Here is a 25,461-nt window from a genome sequence, read left to right on the forward strand (position 1 = left end):
AACATGGATGAGCAAGTGTCTCTTTAATAAAGTAGAGAGTTCCTTAAGACTATTCCCAGGAATCCTATAGCTTAACATACTGTTATGGCAGATCTATTTCTAACTTTTTGAGGAAGCTCCAAACAGATTTCCATAGGAGTTTTTTTTTTTTTTTTATCAGTTTGCAGTCTCACCAAAACTGAATATGTGCTCCCCATGCTGCCCTCCACACCAGCACTTTTATGGTTTTTTTTTTTGTTGTTATTGTTGTTTGTTTTGTTTTTCGAGACAAGGTTTCTCTGTGTAGCCTTGGCCATCCTGGACTCACTTTGTAGACCAGGCTGGCCTCGAACTCACAGCGATCTGCCTGCCTCTGCCTCCCGAGTGCTGGGATTAAAGGCATGCGCCACCACGCCTGGCTTCAGCACTTTTGTCATTTAAAAAAAATCTTAGCTATTCTGATTGAGATTAAATAAAATTTCAATAAAGTTTTTATATGCATATCCCAGATGGCCACAGATATTGAAAAGTTTCAAAAGTATTTGACAGTCATTTGTATTCTTCAGTGAACAGTGCTGGTCAAACTGAGTAGCAATCTGTAGAAGAATCCTTACCACGCACAAAACTCAACTCCACATGGATCAAGGGCCTCAAAATAAGGCCTGGCACTCTGACTATGTCAAAGGGGAAAGACTGGACTTTGCTTAAGTTCCTAGGCACAGTAAAAGGCTTTCTGAACAGAAACCAGCAGCACAGGTGTTATGATCAACAATTGACTAACGAGAGCTCAGGAAACTAAAATGTTACTGTATAGTAAAGGACAGCCTCAATCAGAAGAGGCAGCCTACAGATTAGGAGAAAGATTCACCAGTTATACATCTGACAGTGGGTTAGTGCCTAGAACATGCAATGAACTGAATACAAATTAAACAGTAAGAAAACAAGCAACTCTATTAAACACTGGGACATGGAACAAAAGAAGTACAAACGGTCCATAGCATCCACGCAACATCACAGCTCTCTTCGTTGCAGTTTCTTCATTAATCCTCATCACAAATCACAGATACAGATATCAGCTGACCACAGAGAGTCAGACTAACGTAGTTAATCACAGAGCATGTCCCTAGGGAAGTCTAGCTACATCCCCAGCCTACCATATCCTACTCTTTGACTCTAGAATTTTTGCCTTCACACTCATCAATATTGAAAGGTGTCGGTCTCTGTTGGATTTTAAAAATACATTAATGCACCCATGTGTTTATATGTCTTAACTGGTTCTTACAGGAAAAGAAAGGAATTATTTGGTCGGCAAAACAGCCTAAAATTTCAACTCAAGTGAGTGGGTCTGTTTCTGATCATTAGGTAGAGAGGTGTCTCCTTTGGGAAGGAAACATGGATGTAAACAGTGAAGCATGTGCAGTGTGGGGTGCCTATGAGGAAATGTGACTCTATATGGTAAGTGCATCCCACACCTACAGCAAGCACTCCCATGGTCATAGTGTTGGGTTCAATTAAACCTTAAATTCATCATCTTTAGCAAGAGAAGAGAGCAGCAAACAGTTGCTCTCTCATGACTAAACACCCCTCGGATTTGCTGGCCTTTGATTTATTGGAAGAAACCTGCTGGGAAGAACATACTGTGTAGCTGATTAATGTCAGCTTCTGTCATCAGTTTCCACTTAGATTCTTGGCCAGTCCTGACATCTCCTCCCTGAAGGATCCAGAAGAATTTGAAGACTGATCCAAGAGCTTTACTGGCATGGGATTTGCAGAATGCGATGTTTGCAAAATAAGGAAGATGAATGGAAGTGGAATCCCATGTTCTCTCTCCACTGGACTTGTTTCCTTAATTCTCTTCTCCAGAGGCACAGCCCCATGCCAGGACCACACCAGCAAGGGGACTGGGGAAAGTGTGTTCCCAGGCTCTGGTACAGATGGCTTGCATTTCCTGTGCTGGTTATACGCTGCCTCCTTGGGGCTTGTCAAGCTGGGAAGGGGTCTGAAGAAGAATGCAGGGCACAATTATCATCAGAATCTTCTCTGTGATACTTGGAAAAAGTCTGTGGGAGAGGGGGTACTACGAACACCAAGCCCCCATCCTTTTCTGGCTAATAAGAAGCCTCACTGCTCCTCCATTTGGGCACATGAGCTATACAGTTCACTGGGTCCTATAGCCTATGCTTCCTGTGCTAAATCACAACTCAATTTCATTATGTTGAAAGCAAGAAGAATGTTGTATGTTTTCCGGTTGAGGAACAGATTACCATTCAATACAAGATAAGAGTTTATTTTCCCCTGCTCTTAAGGGAAAAGTATTTAAAGGGAGGTAATAATTTTACTTACACCCTGAGTTTCTCTTTCTCAGTTAATTTGTAGGTGTAGACAAAGGGCGAAGTTTTCTAGTGAGACATAAAAGTCTGTTTTGGTCCTCTACGAATGTTCAATCAGTATCACAAAACCTAGTGGCATGAAGTAGCACTGCTCATGTGGTTATAACTCAGTAAGTCTGCATGTCCAGAATTGGGGAAGATGAGGGCTGGATGGTTCTGGAATGGTGTCTGCGAACACATAGAGGAGGCCAGCAGTTAGAAAAAGAGTGGCCAGAGGAGAGCAAGTTGGGGCTTCCTATGAATCTCCCTCTTCTCAGTCTTTGTATTACTCCAGGCCTGTCAGCAAGGTTCTCCCCATCTGGGCTAATGTTGGCTCCCTTCGATCACAGTGGCCTCTAAAGAATCGAACTGATTTAATTGCGACCAAAAAAAAAAAAATGTCAAAAGTGACTATTACAATCAGTCCAATCCATGTGCTGAATATACTGGTTATCTAGAGACTCACAAAGAGCTTCAAGATCATATTGAGCCTTGAAGTTATTTTTATTTGTCTTAAAGCCAAATATAAGTTAATATTCAGTGTCAATTGAATTTGTAATCACCTGTGTGATCAATGAATGGGCCCTCCAGTGTCTATGAAGGCTACTTTTAGAGAGATGAAAGAGACAAGGAGTAGACTGACTCCAAATACTGTCAACACCATCATGGCTACAGGGTGCAGAATGAAGAAAGACGAAGGGGGGAAGAAGCCAGCTGAGCACCAGCACTCCTGTTTTCTTTGCTTCCCTTCCCCCCCCCCCCCCCCGACCTTGGCTCTGAACAGCAGCTCCCTCTGTATGCTCTTCTGATTCACCGGTGATACAGAGACACAGAATCAAGTGGCTGCAGACTTACCCTTCTAAGACCTGACAAGTTGTCAAGTTGTTTCTGGGAGGTATTTGGTCATAGTGACTAGAGAGAGAGAGAGAGAGAGAGAGAAGAGAGAGAGAGAGAGAGAGAGAGAGAGAGAGAGAGAGAGAGAGAGAGAGAGAGAGAGAGAGAGACTGATCAATCCTAAAGGTGGTGGGAAAGGTGGGTTGGAGATTAGACCTCTGTAATTTCTACATTGCATTTCATAAGTCTCTGTTGAGAATTCTTCAGAGCATTGCTGCTTAAATTAAACACTAGGCAATAATAACCAGTACACACAGATCTAGAATCTGAATGTAGGCCATCTGATTCAGAGGCAACCTTTTTAAAGTATTAGGCTAACTTGCTTTGTCCAAAAAAAGCACAGTCCAGTGGTTTTACACTCAGAGAACTTTCTGCCTGTTTTAATGATGATTCAAGATGCTGTGAGATCTTGCATAAGAAAAGGGTTTGCCGTATACATGTATGTGGCGGAGTATCAACTACAGTGGTGATGGCAGTGTTACCCATGGTAACAAAAGTGCACCAGTTATCTACCCTCATATTTGTATGCCAATCGTTGAAGCCCCTTTATGTTTAAACTGTGTCAACAGTCATAGTGCAATGCTCTTCTCACACAGAAACATCCTTCTTTGCCCTGTCCACGATGGCACTCAAGACCACCAAGCTATTCTAGAGCCTCTGGTGTAGAAGTAATTTGCATTGCTCCTGCATTTCTTTGCCCAGCTGCTCTCTGCACCTATTTCATTGTGCCTGATGTGTAATAGGGGCAAGAGGAAACCAGGATTTCCATATTTAAGTAGAATGGCTCCTTCGCTACTGAATTGTAAGGGAGTTGAATAGTGTAAACTCTATATACTTCAGGCAGCTATAACAATACCAACTGGAAATAACTTATGATGTTATTATAAGGAAATGGCTAAGAAAGTCTTTGACTCATATGTGGCAGAATTGTCTAAGAGGATGAAGGTTTATTCACAGACTCACAGTGGCATCTTTAAAATATTTCCCCACTGCTTTAGTTCTTAACCTGCATAAAGAAAGGTCTTCTTCTGGGGGCTTCCATGAGCTTTCGGAGTCCATAGATTAACCCCTAAGATCTTGTGCAGACCCTGTGCACAGGGCTGATACAGCTTCCCAGGTGGAACCCTAAAAGTTTGCATGACATTCTTAAAGTTATCTGTGACCCGCAAAAATTAAACAGCCAAAGCTAAGTGCTTTGTGGTTTGTTTTGTACCCTTAGTTCTGAGAGCTGATATCTCCAGGAATGTTGGTCCGCAGTGTTCTTGTAAAAGGGACAGAAGCGCATTTTGCAAGACCAGACAGGAATCATCAGAATGGGGAAACTGCCTTCTGGAAGGGTGTATGCCGGGGGTGGGGTAGGGGGTGTCAGGTGCCAGATGTTAGGCACTGGCTGGGTTACTGGAAACTATTAGAGACGCATTGAGAAGTATAATCATGGAATTGCAGGTCATTTCCTCTTTAAATTTTAGAACTAGGGTGGTTAGCCATGAGAAAAGTCTTGCCTTATAGATGGGAGTTGTTTAGGAAGAAAAGCAAACAAATCATGAATTATCATTCTGTAATTTGCCTGATATAAACACTATATTAGAGCTAAAGATTCTGGGATACACAAGAATATGAGGGGGGTTTCTATGCTAACGTGGGACACAGGCGGTCAACTTGACTTAACAAAGGTCGGGGTGGAGATGTAAGAAGACCTGCCTGAGTATTCTATTTGGTTATCAAGGATTCAAATGGATTGGATAACGGAAGGCCCTCACGTGCCTTTGCTCATTCTCAGGGCATCCACCTATAGTCCCTGCTGTGAGACCCTAGGGTGTTTTGTTTGCATATGTGATCTTATCCAACTCTTATAGTTTCCTTGTGCCTTAAGTTTATGGTCTCTATTTAAAGTTGGGGGACCTGTGGCTCTGAGTTAAGTAACCTGCTTTTGCACTAGAAGAGTAAATTAGGTGCTTTTGTTTCTCTGTATATACGCATGGTATCTCAGACTGGCTTCCCATGCCCACTCTGGTCTGCCCAGATTTCCTAACAAAAGAAAAGCGTCAGAACCCCATGTGGGTCCAGATGTGATGACAATGGGCACCGATATTGCTTTTGAAATGGACCCCAGATGGCAGCAGCCACCTCACCCGGGTGTGGACTTGCCTGGAAGTGTTAGTAATTGCTCCTTGGTCCACCCTGGCAGCTGTATTTTAGAGAGAGTGATGAAAACTCAGAACCACAACAGTGGAGCAGAAGCATGGTGATCGGTTCCTCTCACCGGCCTTTTGGCTCCCGTAGCTAGCCTGAGGTATGCTCCTGTGCCCCTCCGCATGGAACCCAGTTGATAAAGAGCTCCGGGGCAGGCTGAGACCTTCTCCTCCAGAGTACCACTGTCTAAAGGTCACAGAGTATGTTGTGTGCTCGTGTCCACTTTCGCCGTGATGGAAACCTGCGGGAAGGTAAGAGTATAGATGCTCTGTGAAGGATCGCAGGATTAAATGGAAAGCGTGAGTAAGAGCAAAGTGATGCCAAGCCCACTGTTTGATTGTCAGGACATCACCATTTTGTACCATCTTACCTCATCTGACTCTCTAATCTGACTTCCAGTCTCATCCTGTACATAGAGGATGCCTCACCTCTCTGACCTGCCTGCCATTCTCTAAACAAACTCTACCTCTGCTCACCACCCTACCTCCACCCTGCTTTATAGTTCTGCTCTATTCCCCACTTCCTGACATCTTTGAAACATTTCTCAGAACCACGTTAACCTTAGAACCCACCAGGAGAGCCTCAGAGATAGGCAGGGAGAGCTAGTCCAAGGTGGTAAAGCCATGCAGTGTCCCTTTGCCGTCTCTCAACTGGGACTGACTGACTATGACACCTGGCCCAGTTCAGCCACACTCACAAAAGTCTTCTCAGTAATCTGTGAGGAATCAAGCTTCTAGCTGGCACTAGACAAGTCCAAGTCAGGGGCAGAACTGGGAAGAGGTGCTGACATCCACCCTGGGGCTCCTTCCTGTGCCTTTGAAGCCTCTGGCTATCCAAATGTGCCTCAACCATGGTGTTAATTGTACAGATGCATTCAGTCGCTGGGCCTAACCCAAGCTCTTGCTCATTGGCATGGCAGAACATTTGTTCCAAATTAATTAAACTTGTTAAAATGTGTATGGCCACTGAAAATGTTTTCAACATCCTTAGCCATTGGGGAAATAAAAACTAAAACTGTCTTTGGATTTCATCTCACCCCAGTCAGAATGGGTATTGTCAAGAAAACATTTGACAATAATGCTGGTAGGGATGGAGGGGAAAAGAGACCATGATTCAATGCTGGTAGGAATATGAACTGGTGCAGCTGCTATAGCAGTCAGTTTGGAGGTACCTCAAAAATTAAGAATAGAACTACCATATGACCTACCACACCGTTTCTGTATATATACTTGAAAGACACGGAGCCAACACACTGCAGAGATGCTCGAATATTTGTATTTACTGCAGCATCATCCACAACTGCAAAGAATGAAACCAGCTTCAATGTCTAGCACTAAAGGAGTAGATAAAGAAATCCAGCATATATACACAGTAGGATTTTACTACACTATAAAAGAAATCATGACATCTGCAGAAACACTGGCAGAAGTAGAGATTGTTATATAAACAAAGTGAGCTAGGCTCTGTAAGACAAATATGATGTTTTGTTTTGTCCCATATGTAGAGTGTATAGCTAAATCTCTCTCTTTTTGACTCCTGTCTCTTTATATCTCTCTCTCTTGGTGCATGTATGCGTGTGAGTATGTGTCTGTGTGTGCATGTGTGTATGCATGTGTGTGTGTGTATGTGTGTGTTTGTGTGTGTGTGTGTGTGTGTGTGTGTATGTGTGTGTGTACATGTGTGCATGTTACAGGAAGGTAGAAAGGGAAGTATGAGAAGAGATGTTTAGAGAGAATGCATCCAAAGTACTTCAAGTGATGCTTGGGCCGAGTGTTCGAGCTCCTGATCCACCACTCAAGCAGGTTCTTAATGGGTATAGTTGAAAGGGTTCAACAAGCCAATCTCATACAATAAGCCTCAGGTTTGTGGCTCCTGAGAAGTTAGAATTGTCCCCACACCCTACACCTCTCCATCACACACAGACATGCTGTAAATCCTGAGACGTCTTTCTAACCTGAAGGAGACCATGAGAAGTAATTAGCTCCTTTGCCTTTGCCTTTCAAATAGCCATTTTTCTCATTAAAACCAGGGAGTAGACAGTTTTAAAGAGAATTTTCCCCTCAAAGAGAATGATCTTCAGTTTAATATTAAAATATTATTTCTTAGAGTTGGTAGTTAGACCATCTGCTCAGAGAAGTTGTTAATTTCCTGCAATAAGCTATGACTGAGAGCTCACTGCTCAGAATGCCATTATCTTTTAAGACTTTCACTGTATTGAGACTTATTGGCCAGGATCTCAAATGCATCATAAATGGTCATGCAGGGTTAACTATGGTTTGCACTGAAATAAAGTGATTTTTGTCCACTTAGATTTTATTGTAGAAACACACGAAGCTTGATCAGGGGTCAAGCTGAGGTGCACATGGTGAAATTCATATTGCCTCTTTGGGTCTAGTATTATCCTGGACACCTAGAATGCTAACTATGCTTCAGGATACCGAGAAGGTAATAGAGATGAAAATGTTGCCCACTTGGAACATCTGTGTCCTATCAGGGTACTCCGAGATCTAACCCCCCCTGTTGTTGTTGGTTTTTTCTCGGTGAGGGAGGGAGGCAGATTACTTTAAATGTCGATATGTCAGAATAGGTCATTGTTTGTTGCAGAGGTTTACCCAGCTCTGGTGGCTGCTCTTCAGTGTCCCGAGTCTCTCTAGGTAACACTAGCATACTTCTGTTGAGACAATTGGAACCTCTGAAGGCCTTGCCACAGAACCCCTGTGGGTGGGGGCGGGGCTGAGAGATGAGTAAGATCACTTTTGGCTGAGAACAGTACAATAAAGGAAGCCTCAACTCATTGAATCCAGTCATTCTAGGGTGAGACATGGGTTCAATGAGCTCATCCGGGTTCTAGCTCCCATATCCAGAGTTAATCTGAAGTAAGTGCATTTCAGTGTTCATTCACGTTAATCCCAAGATAATTCGCAAATAAAAAGTGAGAAAGTGCTCTGTGCCTTTCCCTTTGGCGGTTTTTGAAGTCGATGAGAATGTACAGAAACAAGAAAATAAGTGAATGTTCATCCCTACAGAGCAACCTCTTGGCTCTAACAGGATAGTGTTAAACAACCTGCCTAGAGTATGCTCAAGCAGAGAAATAGGCACAAGTACACATTTTCATCTGACATAGCTACACAAACTATTTTTAAACCGTTTTCCCTGCATACTCTTTGCCGATAATTATTTGTGCACCCCTTCGGATCCATTCATGTCCTACTCAACCTGGGGAACAAAGTTAAGTCCAAGGCATTGTCTTAGCCCGGGAGAATCTAGGGCCTCTGCCCTTACTGTAGCCCTGACCTTGAGTCTCTCTCAGCTCCAAATGAGGAGGATGACTCCAAGCTTCAGATGAAGACAGAACAGAACTCTCAGGCCAGCTCTGCCATTCTCAAGTGCGTACTTTCCAAGAGGTGTGGCTTTCCACTCTAGGCTCTCACTTTCCTTCTCTTTAAAGTCTACTGCCAATGCTTATTTCCCAGACAGATCAGAAGGATGAATGATTGAGCTCCATGACGGTACCCGGCACACAAGCAAACATACATTCTTGCACATGCACATACTCAAATTTCCTTTACTTACACGGTAGTCAAATGTAAGAGGTAGCTAAGGCCTAAAGACCATGTCTGTGGGCCCACTCCTCTTAGTGTATCCAGTCAGCCTGGAGATGCTACTATCTGTTAAAATCTACATTTTAGGAAGTTCTTTGTCTAGACTTTTACTCCAAAGCGCTATCTTTAATATAAGAATATGACTCTTTGTAATGACCCCAAGAGGCTACAGAGAGAGGACTTGGTCGGTCACACCTTGTTTGCTGTGTGGTCACTCTGAATTGATGTTTAGAGTCTGGAATCGACTTTTGTGCAAATGGTAATAACCAGAGGTGACCTCCTGAGTTCTCTGCTGTGTGAAAATGACCCATCATTTTTAGACTCATTGCCATGTCATGACCTCTAGAAGTTCTTTTCCAAGGAACTTTATTCCAGTAGAATAAATTCTGTCTGAGGGTCATACAGAGCTGATCCAGTTTACCACCAGCTGTTTACTTCTGAGCAGACTTTATGATCCTCAGTTTCCCCACTTATTAAATTGTCTTTCTTGCTTACCCTATAGCTGTCCTGGACCTGGCAGAGCTATTAAACTGAGAAAGTGCTTTGAAAATTACATATTTGCAGACATAATAAAGACATTTTTCTGATCATAGCATATAGAAGGTGAGTAAATTAAGTAGTTAGATGTGTCTTGAGTGAGGTATATCAAATTTGAATTTTAAAAATAATTTCCCTGAATAAGCATCTCCCAAGACTATATGAAACCAATCTACGTTTTACTTCTAAAAAATGGGCAATAAAAACTCAAGTATAAAATGTTACAGGTTAAATATAATTTAAGGGGAAAAGGTTTCATATTTATGTTGCCACTGAGGTAGAATTGCTACAAAATCAAGAACAAAGTGGTGAAGCAGCAAGATTGCCCAGCAGTGGGAGAAGGCTGTGCAGAGGCTTCATGACCCATGTTCCATGCCAGATCCTACATTGTAACAGGTGTTCTCTTTCTGTGTGTGTGAAGTGCCCCGCCCCAGTTATACAGACACTTGGAAAACAAATCAATACAATTTAAAGAAAGACTTCCCTCCAGAGTTTTGCCTCTTCTTGTTTGAATTCCTCAGCAGCCAGGGGAAGTCTGGAAGCTGTGCGTTCTCCACTGTGTCCATTCCTGCTGAGGTTCTCCTCCAAGCTACACTCTATAGAGACCCTCTGGAGAGCCCAGTAACAGTAATTCCCTAATAATAGTTATCTTCCTAATGAATCCTAGCCACCCGAAGAAGAAAATCTCAAGGGGAAGATGTAAACCAGTTGTGAATGGCCAGCAGATGACTGGGGTGTTCTGATTCGGGGTGGATGTACTCTTGTCAAATACCCTGTGTCCTGGTAATGCTCAAGAGAGATCACACTTACAACTGCACTTCATGAAAATGCCAATCTCTTAAAATGTTACTGCTTAGCACATCTCATATCACTAATTGTTAAAAATGTACTGTTGTCCTGTAGGTCTTTCTGCACCCCATAAGTGTGTTTCAAAGATCAAGAGTTTTCCATGCATCTTTCTCCAAGGAAAGCAGGTTGTATCCTTTAATGTATATACCACCTGCCTTAGCTGAGGACTCATAGGCTATGTCAGAATGGTTAGGATGATTCCCTTGTGGGCTGCCTAGCGTGGGTACGGGAATTCTAAGAAAATAGTTAGCACTACTTGGGAGGCTGTAGATGTTAGGGAACACCAGAGAAACATTCCAGCTTGAGACACTGTAGAGAAAATGAAGATATTAAAAATACTTAAGTCTGCATACTAAGTGAGACTAAATATGCCTGGGAAGGTTGAGTTTACAAAATTATACATGTATCATATTTCACTGACAAACATTAGGAATTCTAAAGAGCCATGAGATGCTGAATGCTAAAATCCCTCCCTTCCTTCCCCCTTTCATTAACCGTTCCTCCTTTCCTCAACTCTTCCTCTATCCCTTTTTTCTTTTAAATTAACACATAAAAAGTATATACCTTAAAAACAATAGGGTATTTAAAATGTGTATATGTTGTAGATTTTGGGAGAGTTAAGCAAATGAGTAGCATTTATCTCACATAATTCACCACTTAGCCCATTTTGTGTTCCTATAACAAAATATTTGAACCTCAGTATTTTATAGGGTGGAAAGTTAATTTATCTCACAGTTCTTGAGGTGTATGGCAAAGGTATCTAGTAGACTTTGCCCTCCTGCCTTATGGCTACACAATGGTAGGTGCCTGTGCAGATGAGGTCAGAAGGTGAGACAGGAAGGAAAAGGCTGGAGAGGGGCCCGGGCTCTCCTTTTATTATAATGGGCTGGTTCAATAAAATCAGCTGTCTCCTACCAAGACAATGTGAATCCGTCTATAAGGATGGAGCCTCCGTGACCTCCTTCCCTTAGCTCTGACCTTTTAAACTTCCAGCCACTTCAATACTACCACATTGGGAGAGATCCCAGCAAAACAGCCCAGAGCAAAACCCCCACCCAAACCATGACACTTCCTTTGTTGATGTTGAAAACTTGTAAAATCTTTGCTTTTCTAATTCTCAAGAACCCAATATATCATTAGCTACAGTCGTGTTGTACAGTAGTGTATCTCTTAAGGATTCCTGTGGGAGTCAGCCAGAGACTTGAAGGAACCACAAAGTTCCAGATTCCTCATAGCTTCAGCTCTTTGTCTTTTATATTGCTTTAAACACTTTCCTTGTTAGTATTTGCAGAAAATTAAGCATTTTTTTTGACTCATAAAAGATTTGCCTGAAGAACTCTCCTTATTGACTTCAATAAACTCCAAAGAAGGCCGTTGCTCCCCTTTTGGATTTGGTCTCAAAATTTTGAACTTTTCTTTTATATCTGAGTAACTTGTCTTATTCTTGACGTTTTTGTCTTATTTTTCTACCCATTCTTTTTCTTCTTCCTTTCATTCCTTCTTCACCATTCTGAACTTTTGTACTTAAGTTTGGCAAGCATATTTTTCTTTACAAAGAAGTATATATTTAATAAAAGTCATCAGATAGCTCCATATATTGGTAAGGATTGCGTGTGTGTGTGTGTGTGTGTGTGTGTGTGTGTGTGTGTGCGCGCGTGCGTGCGTGTGTGTGTAAATGAGTTTATTGATGAATACACAAAGTCAAGCCTCCCCAACCTCCCCATGCCCAACAAGATCCAACAAGAACAGGCGACTAAGCATTCTTAGGAGGATCTTGACCCCTCCCACACCTGGCTTCAGTGGTCCAAGCTTCACAATACAGACACACGGACCAGGCTTGGTTGGGGACAGACACCTGGGGAACCTGACCAGAAAGAGCTCTGGTGTGTTTGCTCTCTGTCTTCTGTACTCCAGCTCTCATAAGAGACACGTTTAGGCCAAGGAGAGCAGATACAGGGTAACCTGAGCCCAGTTCTCCCATCTGGCCAAGCTTAAAAAGGGGCTGAAGGGAAGCTGTGGCAGAGGCAACAGGCTGTCTCTTTAGGAGAGGTTCTTGTTTGTGAAGCAGCATCCAATCTCCCTGGGGTGAAATAAGAGGTGGCCTCCCCAAGGGGTCAGACATAACAGATTGGGCAGGGCATCAGAGAACCACCGCTGTTATCTGTCAGTGGCGGAGAGGCTGAGAGAGGCCTCACTTTCAGGGGTGGCTACATCCTGGTATAAAACTTCTCTCTGCTTGCCCTGACACATATTCTTTTTGCAGGAAGCACAGGTCACTTTGAGACGAGAACAGTGCTTGTAGTGTGATCCCCCTACACTACTTATATCTAACCAACTCCATGAATGGGTCTCAACAAGGGTGCCTTGTCAACGTGCTTTTCCACCCAACCTCTCACCGACCTACCTGCCTCCCACCTAACCCTGCAGTATGTCCTACTCCCCACATGGGAAGGTAGGGGTGCTTTTCCTTTTCACCAGACAACAATCAGGCAAGGATTTTTTTTTTTAGTTGTAGAAAATATCAAAGTTACTCATGTACTTAAGACTCAAAAACCTATGTTAATTTTATATTATACTCGCTTGGGGGTCTTGTTTTTAATATTTTTAAAAGAATTCCTGCATGTCCTGAACGTATGAAAACTTAAAGTTTATAACTTTGTAACAAGTTACAATTGGGATGTCATCTCTTCTGAATATGAGAAAGGTCTTAGGAAGCCTTTGTCTGCTTCTTCATTTCCTTCCCTCGTTCCCTGTTTTCATTGTGCTGTAAATAAACCATGTTCCAATGTTAGAGGTTCCCAATAGTGTTGGTGAGTTCTAGTTTATTGGATTTTGACATGCTGCCAGATTTTGCCATCATCTTCCTCACATTGCTTCTTGTTAGGTCCTTCTTTTTGTTTTAAGTGCATGGTTTAGTATCTTTTAAAAACGAATCGTTTGCTAGTAAATTTGGTCAGTAGCTCATGGGTTTTTGTTTGACTATTGAATGGCATTGTTTTTTTTTTGTTGTTTTGTTTTGTTTTTTTCTTATATGTATAAGGGCAGTTTGTTATGAAGTCTGGGTGCTTTTCCTGCAAAGTCCTGCCATGAACTCCCAAGTTCAAATACTGTCCTTGGAAGACCAGTGCCCATCTCCATGATTGCTTATTTGAGTATTGCTGTCTTACGGAAGAACGGCATTGTCAGAATAGATTTCTGTCTGGCTTTGTTAGCGCTTAGGCAACATGTTTAGAAGGAGGCCTACTAAGTGTGGAGGCATCTGATCTGCTGGGGATTCCCAAACCTGCCCTCTATCCCTTGTGGCTAGCCCAGAACATTCTGCTCTTCTCCAGGCCTGCTGTGCTTGCAGCCTTGCTCCTGTTACTGTTTGCTGCTGCTAGACAACTCCCTGTCCCCAGGGAAGCGGATCATTCTGGTTAGTCTACTTCCTCTGCCGTCCTTGGAAAGCCAACTCCCTCTGCTGCTAGCAGCTTCAGGGATCAATTGTTCTTTGGCAGTGACTGAGACCTGATGACAAAGAGGAGGGTTTTCATTTATTCTTCCTGCAGCTGCTGACCCCAGAGAGCAAGACGGACTGCTCACCTCCTCTCAGGATAGGAAGCAGCCTGGGAACTCTGGAAGTTAATGGAATCCCTCCCCCAGTCACCTGAGCCAAAGAAGACAGAGGCCAGCAATGCAATGGGCCCGTTGGCAGAAAAACAGGAGCCGGCTGCTCACTTGTGTGGGAACTGAGCTGCACAATTCCTTTTGAATATGAGTATAGAGGAGTCAGCCATTTACCAATAAATCCACCAGCCACTACATTTCCGGGGAAGAGTTGATGGCATTCAGAGGAAAGCATGATTCCTCCTCAAAGAGACAACAAAGCTTCAAAAGAAGAACATGAGCCCTTAGCTGATTTTATTGCCAACAATTTTGTTTTCCCATTTCCACAGTTTTTTAAGACAAAACTTAAGAATTTTGCAAAATAAAAAAAGAAATCTCTTCTTTCCTAGGTATTTTTGGTAACTAATTTTTTTTTCTTTTAAAGAGTAAGCTTCATTTCAGTACCAGCTGACATGAATTAAAGTCAAATTTAGTTGACATGTGCTGTGACAGACAAAGAATTAAGTTGGAATGTTCCTTCTGAGGAAGGGAAGATAGTTAAGCCATCTCCCTGTTTGGTCCCCAAGTACTTCTTCCTCGTCTTCTCTTACTGCCCCCACCCCACTGAGAAGATTCTGGATAATGAGAATAGGAGGGTATGTGACCTATTGTGCTTACAAGTGCACAGTAAAGTATAAGTGACGGGAAGGGGCCCCAGCAGTGCTCTGGAGTCCTCCTTCCCCTTGGGCAAAATATGCTTAAAAACTAAACCCCACACGGCAAAGGACAGGAAATCCTAAACATAAATATCACTTCTCAGTTACAGCACATTTTGCTTGCCCCACTTCTCTTTCATAAACACATGCATATTCACTTAAAGCCGTCTTACGTTCCAGAAGTAAAGAATTTGTGAAGCAAGGAAAGCCTGAGAATTCGGAACCCAGCTACCTCTCTGATGGCTTTGTGTTGATGAGTCACTCTTCGTCAAAACCTGGGGGTGAGAAACTCAGTGATTGATGATGGTTTTCAAGACTGCCAAGGGGCCTTACCCAGATGCTAATAACATTTTCCACTTACATCTTGGTTTTAGAATGAAAAGAGGAGCGAAAGCCGAAAAATATGCAAGTGCATGCAGATTTTTTTTTTGAAGTGCACTCCTGTTATACAGATTTTTTTTTGTGCAATCGTTAGCTGATTGCAGTTATTCACTTGACTGTTTTCCAATTGCCAGATTAAAATGTTCCTTTTGAACTTGGACTTGACCTCTTTGATATTCACAGATGGGTTGCAAAGTAGCACTAGTAACTTGGGAGTGCCATAACTTCCATTTTAAGACAGGTATCTGCAAAGGCCTGTCTCCTTCTGTGAAATTGCCACCCACCAGCACCCTTAGAAATAGCCTGGATCTGCTAACTGCTGCCCTCTCTCATGCAGTCTAGGCATGGCTAAGATTGCCTCGATGGAAGATGCAACTGTGGTTCCTCGCCTTTTTGCAAGGGTGGGACCCAAGTTCACTGAATTGCCCTTACATGAGAAGTTGGGGAGCTGGACTTACTCCCCATGTGATGATTAGTTTGAGGAAGGGGCAGAGCTGGAAGTCTGCTTCATGTCACTCACCCTTTAGTTCTTGTAACCATCACTAGCACACCCACCTTAGCCCTCATCCATATGATCCCTAGAAAACCATTGATTACCTACAAATCACTCCACTGTGATTTGCCTTTGGCAGAAATTTGATCATTGTGGTAAAGACCACTGGCCATACAGCCAAGCCCACTCTCCCGTTCTCTCTGAGCATAGAACTACACGGTATAACCAACACCCCATGCACTAGGTGTGGCCATGGGACTGAACACCCAGGTAATTGTGAGTACCATTTCCAACTGTGCTCCATTTGAATCTGCCGTTTTTCCATTTTTTTTTAAACCTTTAATAGTGGCTAGATTTAAGTGTCCCTCCCTGCCAAGGTCAATTTTGTGAGCATCATGTTAACAAATTCTCAACTGCTGTCACCCTGGAGTCTGTGAAAGGCTCTGTGGAGCAGGGTTCCCTCCTGTAAGGCCCCATCCTGCAGCCATACTGGATTAGTTACTGCATTAGACATAGACTTCTGGGGCTGAGAATGGAGCTCAGTGGGAAAGTACTTCCCTTATATGCCCTAAGAACAGCATTGAAGCAAATAGTAACAAAGAAACAAACTTATGTTATATTGAATAATGTGCTAATTATACAATGAAATAATCTGACCAAAGAAACTTTGGCTAATGCTTCATGGCATGTCAGTTGATTATGACATGGAAAGCATGGTGGCTGCACAGGCTGCACAGTGTGTAGTGACATGTCTTAAATGACAATTGGTTCACAAAACAGAGAGCTACATCGGAAATGCAGGTGACCTATGACCCCAAAGACCTACGGCTATCATGCCATGACAACCAGCTAGGTCCTGTGTCTAAAAGGCTCCACAGCATACCAAAACAGTGCCACTTTCTGGGGACCAACTGTTCAAATATATGAAATTCTGGGCATATTTCACACCCAAACCATAACAAATGATATGCAGATCTTTGGATTGTTGTTTCTTAAGCCTAGTCTAAGTTTTTAAAGTTATGTAGGCCTCAGTGCTTCCTTAAAATGAATATATAACTTACTACTGTGTCATCTGAGAACTTGTAATATAATACTCTAGCTGTCCAGTGATGGAACTCTGACATTTGGTAGAAGGGGAAACCTGTGGGTTGCAAGTTTATACTCATCAAAAACAACTGCAATTAAAATCCATCCACCCTGAGATAGCACATCTTGTATTCAATCCTTGACAACCCTTCATGCCTATTCATCACCAAATCTTCAGACCTTAGGGAGTTTGGATAACTTACTTCAGTTAAGGAGTGGTGGGCTGCAGTGGCTGGTCAGCACCACAGAGTATTGCGGGGAGTGTCTAGATTAGCCTTTTGGAGGCCCATAGAGAATGGCAAGAGAGACGTCAGTTGCACCTCCAGCTCCTTGAAAGATCCCAATCCATTGCACAGAGTGTTGATCTACTGGGACTCCTAGCACACTAGTAAAGTCTCAAAATGGTTCCGAGGCTAGGGCGGTGACTGCTTCCCCTTTCTTTACATAAGTATCCTGAATTGACTTGCCCCGCCCCCCACATTTTCTTACAGTTACACCAACATGATAGATTGCTATTGGTGCTTGAGGTTAGCATGGGATGATCTGATTGGCCCTTCAATTGTATAAAGGGTGCTCACTAGAGTTAGATCTGCACCTGGAGTCTGGTCTCTGGAGTCTGAGTCCTCTGATTTCCGTGATTCTCTGTGGGCTCTGTCACCTCTTATCCCCTTTCCTCCAGTTCCTGATCCCCACATAGTACGCTAAGGAAATAGCCAGAGAGATTGGCAAGTTAGAAGCCACACATACAACTTAGTTTTAAAGAAAAAAATTTTTTTTCCTAAAGCAGCGATAGGACTGCCATGGTGGACCAGACAGATCCAGTAAGAGACCTGGGGCTACCAGGTCACTTGATGAAAAGCCTCCAAACTTACATTAAATGAGCAAAGGAACGCATATTCTAAACATGAAATTTTCTTCCAAGGTTTGTGTTTTTCTCAGCATCCAGAAGCGATGTAGTCCTGACATTTTGTAAGTCTTGCCCAGTGAGCACCCTTGCTTGGAAATACCTTCAGGTTTCCTCTCCAAGAAGATGCAGGGATCACAGGTCTGGCTTGCAACCCTACTTGGATTGAGCACTTATGTACTCCTCACACCCAGAGAGATGAGTGAGTCTGTCCTCAAGAGCACTACTCCTCAGTGTTTCCCACCAGATGACAGAAACAGCATCCAGAGAAGAAGAGAACATTCAAGAAGGGATGGTTGAAACAAGTGTTGATGAATGAGAGATGGGGGGACTCCGGCCCTCAAAGAGACTGGAGGGGCGGTGGGAAGATGAAGCCTTCCTCAAGGGTTGACCTGCAGGTGACGCATCCTCAGGTTCTGGTGAGCACTCTGAAACTAGCGCCTGTTTCCTGATTCCTTACAAAGAGCAACTAATTCCAGTAGATCATCATGTGTCAGAGGGACCTTGTTGAATAATCTTATTTGTTGCTGTCAGTCCAAGATCAGACATAGTCAAGTGGCCATTTCTTCTCTCTTCCCTTCCCTGCCTCTGGATCTGTCTCTCCTCCACCTTCCATCTTACTTACTGAGCACATAGCACGTAATAGCCATAGCCTGCAAAACACTGAGATTCAGAGAACATGTTGTGACCCACAGGCCTACGGTCTCACACCAAAAGCAGGTTTGAAAACAAAGGGTAAGACAGTATGGCAAGGGGAAAGAGACAGGGGTATGAGAAGGCAAAGGCAAAAGAAGGTTAAATATAGTGATTCTTTCTCTATTCTGCTCTGCCCCTGTCTCTGTGTGTTCTGTGATTGCAACAAAGTGGAAAAAAACCTAACAACTCAAGAAGGGAATCAGACTTGTCTTGTGACTTTAAAGACCACAAAGGACTTCGCCCTGAACTCAGGTTCAGCCTCCTGGAAGCAGAGGGCTCTAATGCTTGGTGTCTTCTCCGAGTTTGCAACACAGTACAGAGGTCAGTCTGGTGTTTTTCACTTTACAAATTCTCATCTGTCAAGAGAGGTTGAAGGCAGCACTCACACTGCATTGGATGCCGTCAGCAGCTAGAACTGGCCATTGTTTAACAAGTCCTGTCAAGCAACATCAAGTATTTCTTACGTTTGTTTGTTTGAAGAACAAGTTACTTTGCTCTCTTTAACCACCCACCAGGCAAAAAAAGAAAAAGGAAAAAAGAGAGAGAGAAAGAGAGAAACTGTTTAAACAAACAAATTTCACAACGCAGTCCTGTTCTTTAATTGAAAAAGGACAGGCTCTCTGCTCCATGGCACCTAAAATGGATTTTGTCAATAGCATGAATAAACACAAATATAGATAGCTGCTTTAACCTACACACACACACACACACACACTCACACACCACACAACACACCCCTTTGCCAACAGTCTGCTGAGAACTTTAATCTATTTGGACAATGCTTTATAAGTCATGAAGGGATTTTAAAAGATATTATCTTAATTAAACTTTGTCATGGGTTAGGGAGATAGCTCATTAATAGTACTTACTATACAAGCATGAGAACATAAATGGGGTCCCCCCAACTTATTTAAAATTGTCAGTTGTGACACACACTTGTAATTCCAGCACCAAGGGATTATAGACAAGCCATCCAGCCACCCTAGTCTACATGAAAAGCTCCATCAAGAGACACTGTCTCAAAATAAATAAATAAATAAATAAAATAAGGTGGATGTCTCCTGAGGAGCGGCACCTGAGGGTAACATCTAGCTTCTAAGATTTTGTGTATACATGTTGCCAATAGCAACACACATGTATACCTCCAACCCCAACACATGCAGCTAGCTTGCCACATACTTGTTTGTTTGTTTATTTATGTATTTGCTTTTCATCTAATTGGTGTTGACTATGGTATTCATCAGAGTTTCCAAACAACCTGGCAAGTAGTAGACAAGACACATGGGATGAGACTGACTCTAGCTTTGTCTGATTCCTGCTGTATGGTTTTTGCAGTCATCTGGTATCCTTGAGCTGCAGACAAACACCATCTAGAAAGACAATGACAACTAAAGCTAGGAAGCTTGAATGCAAATATTCAAGATTCGGAATCCTAGACTTGCTCTATGCTCATCACGTGGGGCCAAGGTGACTGAGAGGTACAAGAATAAGACGTACTTATATTAGAATCTCAATTGCAAGGAAAGCCTGGACAGAAATGCAGTGGGAGTGTCACTTCCCAGAAACCCTGACCATGGGGAACACACAGAAGAGATCTGTGGGTAGCAGCCCTGTGGCCTGCGGCAGCTGGAGGTGCTAGGGTCCAAAGGGCCCTGTCTATTCCTTCCTGTGTGCTTACTTGAACTCTGTGAGGGGACATTGGTTTTGTAACTATTTGGAACCCAGAACTGGTCCTGCATGGCACACTCCCCCCCCCCCACCATCACCATCTTTCCACCCTGTTCTCGTCCTCTGCACGAAGTTCCATGACTTAAAACGAAAAGGAAAACATTAAAACTCAAACAGATTATTTTAATTTGGGGTTTCTCAACCCCAAATTAAAGTCAGCACTACTGACATTTGGGGACTGCAGGATGCTTTGTTGTGGGGGCTGTCCCTGTCCATTGTAGTGTATTTAGCTTCCTGGCTTCTCTCCCATTAGATTTCAGTAGTGGTCCTTCTTGTGACAAACAAAAATGTCTCCAGACATTACCTAATGTCCCCTGGGCATGAAAATCACCCCCTGTTGAAAACTGCTGCACTAATGATTTTTTTTTAAAAGAGAGGATGCATCTTTGCTTTTTTGCTTAATGATCTGGAAGACATTAAAAACATCACATGCTTGAACCATTGTTTGGGAGACAGACTTGGGCTTCTTTAAAGCTTTCATGAGCTCCCTCCCCTTTTAAGGAGTTATCAATCAATGGTTAAATTCTTTAAATTTTAGAATATGTCAGGATTGTTGTCACTTGTTGTCCTTGAGAAAATGTGTTGGAACCACAGAGTATGGGTGTGAAGCTCACCACATGACTGTGTGACCAGCAAGCTGGTCTCTCTGGATGCTGTTCACCTTAACTGTTTGAAGAGTTGCTGCAAGAATTAAATTTTATATATGTATATACACACATAAGAACACACACAGATACACCGATATTACATGTATGTTTTATAAAATGTGTCACTGTGTCCCATGCAGTATTTAATGAGCCTGTTCAAGGAGTATAAGTGGTTTATTTGGGTGGGAGGTTAGTTTAAATTTTTGGATTTTCAAGACAAGTTGTTTCTGTCTAGCCTTGGCCTTTCTGGAGTGGTTTTATAGACCAGCCTGGTCTCGAACTCACAGCGATCCTCCTGCCGCTATCCCTGAGTGCTGGGATTATAGGCGTGCCTGGCTGCAGTATGACTGTATCATGGCAGCCATTACTACTTTGAAACTAAAACCAGAAAAAGTCAGTTGAGAAAGCCCTCAGCTGTGCCCATCTTCTTAATCAGCCAATCGATGCTTAGACCCCTTCCCCCGAGGATGAAGAGCCATCTGACATTTTTCTAAAAAGCTCACCAAAAAAATTTTACAGCCTCCTATTCTTTGATTTATTTTTTGATCATTATTCAGCAATTCTGATACTCTGGGGGACATAGTCTACTTTATTGTCTACTGTTACTGAAGCACACCACCAAGAAGACACAAATCATCTCACACTCTGAGTGTGAGTCTGCATGTCTGTATCTATGGTCTAAGTGTTAGAGCTCTTGGATGCAAGTCTAGGGCCCCATAGGCTCTTGGATGCAAGTCTAGGGCCCCGGGTGACAGCAAGGTCTTGGGAGGTTCTGGAAAGTGAATTCCTGGGAGGATTCTCCATGAATTGTAAATCAATAAACATATGTGCTTCAAAACGAAAGTTAAACTTCTAGCATTGCATTGTCCTGTTGGCAGGTAAACAATCTTAATTAATCTGCTGAGAAAAGGAAATTATCTTGTTTTTAAATTATGTGTATGTGTGTGATTATGTATATGTGAGTGCAGGTGCCTGTGGAGGACAGAGGCCTCAGGTCTAAGCCAATCTCCATGGGTACTTAGAACTGAACATTGTTCATCTACAAGAGCAACAGGTACTCTGAACCTCTGAGCCATCTGCCCATCCCAGAAGATATTATTGTATGTACATTTCCACCAGGATCTTCTACTTCTTCAAAGCAGAGGATACAAACCAGAACTTCCACTGTGGAGGCTCTATGTTCTGCATGTTCCTTCCTTTTACTGTTCTTTTAAGAACAACTGTTCAAAGTGGCAGTGCCAAGCCCTCTCTTACTAAAAAGTCTCCCCTCCGTGCTATGAGCTGCCCTGACATGTGCCTTGGAATACCAAATGTTCACTGTGCTGTGTTTGCATCCCAACATTGTGGCCTGTCTGAGAGATTTGGGTTCCATGTGTTTTCTGTGAAGAGATGTGCAGATGCTTAAAGGCCCCTTCCAGTGCACTCCGTCAATCATTGCGCGTGTATACTGACCAAATTCTTTATATGGGGCACAGGTAGAATATTACTTCATATACTCAAAATCTGATTTTCTCTCAGTCTGTAGAAATAATTACTACAGCAATATTTATTGTTTATATTTATTTGTATTTTCTGTCCTGTTTACAGACACGTGTTCTTCTTTGTACTGAGAGGTACCACCAATTGCTATGATTCATTTAAAAAACAACAACAACAACAACAAAACCCCAAAAACCCACAAGCAATTGTATCTCTTATTTCTGGAAATTATATTAACCTGAAGTTCTCCTCCCTCTCCCCTCCTGTCCCCGCCCCCTTCCTCCCCCTCCCTTCCTGTCCCCATCCCTTCCTTCCTCTTTCCTCCTTTTACTTCATCTCCTCCTCTTTTCATTTTGCCCTCTTCTTCATCCCCTCCCAGTCCTTCTCCACACACCCATTCTTTCTGCTCCTCTCTTTGCTTCCCCTCCCCTTATCTTCCTGCTCACACTGGACCAGGTACAGGGGATGCTAAAATACATGCAAGAAGCATCTCCATGACCAGTCAGATCTCACCAGGCGCAGGGGCTGCAAATGTGTGCTGACATCACTCCAACTCAAGGAAGGCAATATTAATAGGGTAATGATATAAACACAATGTTTTAGGAGAATAATTCCTTACTTAAGAGAATAATTACTATCTTTAAGCTTCTGTGTGGAGATAAAAGATCCACTGACAGGAAGGGAAGTCTTACCAATAAAGGTCCCTGAGAAGTGCTTCCTACAGTAATGCTCTTTATTAGAAGCCATTTAAGAATTTCTGAAGACTTCCCAGAATAGAAGTCAAAAATAGCATGGAGAATGAATATCTTGTCATCATGTCTTTGAGGTAAATCAAGTCCCATATGTTAGTCAGCTCTTTGATAGCTGCCCAATACTGGTTGCTTTTTCTGAAACCTTCGGTTCTCTTGATCCAGCAGGTGGGTAAGGGAAACATCAGTCATCAGTGAGCAAATGTAAACCAGCTAACATCTACAGCAAGCACCTTTCTCTTAAATATATATTCAATTTATTCATATTTCACCTCAATGGTTATCCCATCCCTTGTATCCTCCCATTCCTCCCTCCTTCCCATTTTCCCCCTACTCCTTTCTCCTATGACTGTGACTAAGGGGGACCTCCTCCCCCTGTATATGCTCATAGGGTATCAAGTACCTTCTTGGTAGCCTGCTATCCTTCCTGTGAGTGCCACCAGGCCTCCCCATCCAGGGGACGTGGTCAAATATGGGGCACCAGAGTTCGTGTGAAAGTCAGACCCCACTCTCCACTCAGCTGTCACCTTTCTAACAGCACCCTGTGAGTGGCTATGAGGGGGGCTGTGGCAGTGCTCTCAAGATGCCATCACTGGCTGCCACTTCCTTCTCTGACTCTTTTATACACATTCTCAGCTTCACCCCAAGACGTAACCCACGTTCCAGGGTCTCGGATTTTACCAGGACCGCTCTCTGAAACCCTCTTCTTTTTGTGTCACTCATTTGCCAGTTATCTATGTAAAATATCACAACCTTCTTCTAAAGTGTCTATTTCCATTGTATTTTTGTCTTTTTTGATGAAAAGGATGTTTTGTTTGTCTGTTTGTTTGCTTCTTTTCTTGAATTGGCACATTTGCCTGTTTGCAAGAATGATTGAATGAGAACAAGAAATAAAAAGGAAAGGAAAGATCATGACTGCTTCTAGGTATGGTGGGGGAGAAAACCGATTGTAGATAAGAGAGTGTGGGTAGGAGCATGGCCAGGGACACTGGGAGAGTTCAGAGTGGACATGAGCAGACTGAGATGGGCCATGTCAGGAGAAGGAGAGGGAAAGAGACAGGGGAGAGAGGTAACCAAGTATAGCATCCAGGAGGCCAGAGGTAGAAAAGGATCCTGCAGCCAGAATGTCTGGATTATATAGGGAAGAGCCTGGGGGGTAGGGGGTAAGGTAGCCCAAAAGGCTGGAAAGTTCAGAGTAGAGGGTGGGGTATGCCAACCATACCCTGCAGCATGAGGGATGCTGGGAGGGCCAGGAGGCCAGGTTTGATATACTAAACAATAAGCTCAACCATTTGTCCAAGTCCCTGGGGGAATGGAATTTTTTGTCTGAGTGCCTGGCCTTAGGGAAAGGACTTTCTTGTGAGAACTGGACAATGATGAAGTGCAACATTCAGCTGTGAGCAGAGCTGTACTAAGTGTTATGAAATATAATGTGACAAGGGGTCATCCTTGGCAGGCTGAGCCAAGGTGCACCCCTAAGAAATCATGCCAGGCAACAGATCTGGTGTAAAAAGGGTTTATTGGGTGAGGGGAGAGGAGTGAGGACCTGAGGAAGGGGTAGAGGCAGTGAGAGAGCCATGAGGGCAGAGAGCAGGCACACCTGGGGAGGGTCCTTCTATATGCAGCACACAGCTGGCACAGCTGGCACACCTGGCACACCTGGCACACCTGGCCGCCCCAGCAGCTAATGTCAGCAGGTAATCACATAAACAGCTGTTAGGTTCCCCAAAAACAGGATAGTGGAATTGCCTGTTCCAGGATTCTTTGAGAGTGGTCCGACCTATTTCTTTGCTCAGCAAGGCTTATACTCGAAAACCAGGGTCAGCAAACTCAGGGTCCATGAAAGTCACTCTGAGCCAGTGGCTCCCAGGCTCCTGACTGAGAAGAATGACACACCGTTGGGGGTGGGGCAGGGCAAAGCTTTATTGAGTTAGAGAAGCAGCAAGAGAAGAGACTTGAAAGTGAGGTGCCAGCCTGGTTCCTTGACTGACTGAGTCCTTTACTAGGACAAAGTACCTGGGCCTGATTGGCAGGGGCTTAGATGCAGACTGTAGATCGTTTGGCTCAGTTGAAAGGGCATGGAGAAATTTGGTTGGGGAGAGATAAGATAGAGGAGGGCAGGCTGAGAAGAACCCCACCCAAGGAATTTCAAGTGGGGGTTAGGGAGGGGAGGTTGTGGAAAGAGGGGTGGGACAAAAGCCAGCAAGTAAGGAGAGCAAGGGGTGGTGGCCTGCCACTATCAGAGCAAAAGTGGGGGTCACCTTTTATCATGGTGAGCCCAGGCCTTATAAAATACACAGCTTGGCTTCTAAGATGAACTTACAGAAATCGGGCTAAATTTGGGTAAGTCATAGCTTTTGGGTCTCTGGCATCTGTATTCACTGCCTGCAAGGAGATGGCCAGGACTCTGTTCTGCCAATTTGCAGATGTCTCCCGCTAAGATAACCTCACAGAGAAACTGGCAGAGCCAGTTTGAAAGCATTTTCTTTCCTTGCTGCTATCTGTATCAATACTTTAAAAGACTCAAGCCTTACTCTACCAAACCTATTAAACACATCCACAGCCTAGGTAAAT

At 43.3% G+C, this 25,461-nt stretch overlaps 1 long non-coding RNA gene across 4 annotated transcripts; it reads right to left on the reverse strand.

The window, feature by feature from the left end:
* Window positions 1-291: 291 nt before the first annotated feature.
* Window positions 292-17,118, reverse strand: LOC311603078. Of its 4 annotated transcripts, XR_014780942.1 has the most exons (4): window positions 6,643-6,754; window positions 5,391-5,676; window positions 2,323-2,537; window positions 292-1,978 (listed from the first exon to the last, which is right to left on the reverse strand). It is a non-coding gene; the product is annotated as an uncharacterized lncRNA (long non-coding RNA). The 4 variants fall into 4 exon arrangements; XR_014780940.1 differs by lacking the exons at window positions 2,323-2,537; window positions 6,643-6,754 and adding an exon at window positions 16,884-17,118; XR_014780941.1 differs by lacking the exon at window positions 2,323-2,537.
* Window positions 17,119-25,461: the final 8,343 nt, after the last annotated feature.

This window comes from Acomys minous, assembly GCF_964271855.1.
Source record: "Acomys minous genome assembly, chromosome: 8".
NCBI lineage: Eukaryota > Metazoa > Chordata > Mammalia > Rodentia > Muridae > Acomys > Acomys minous.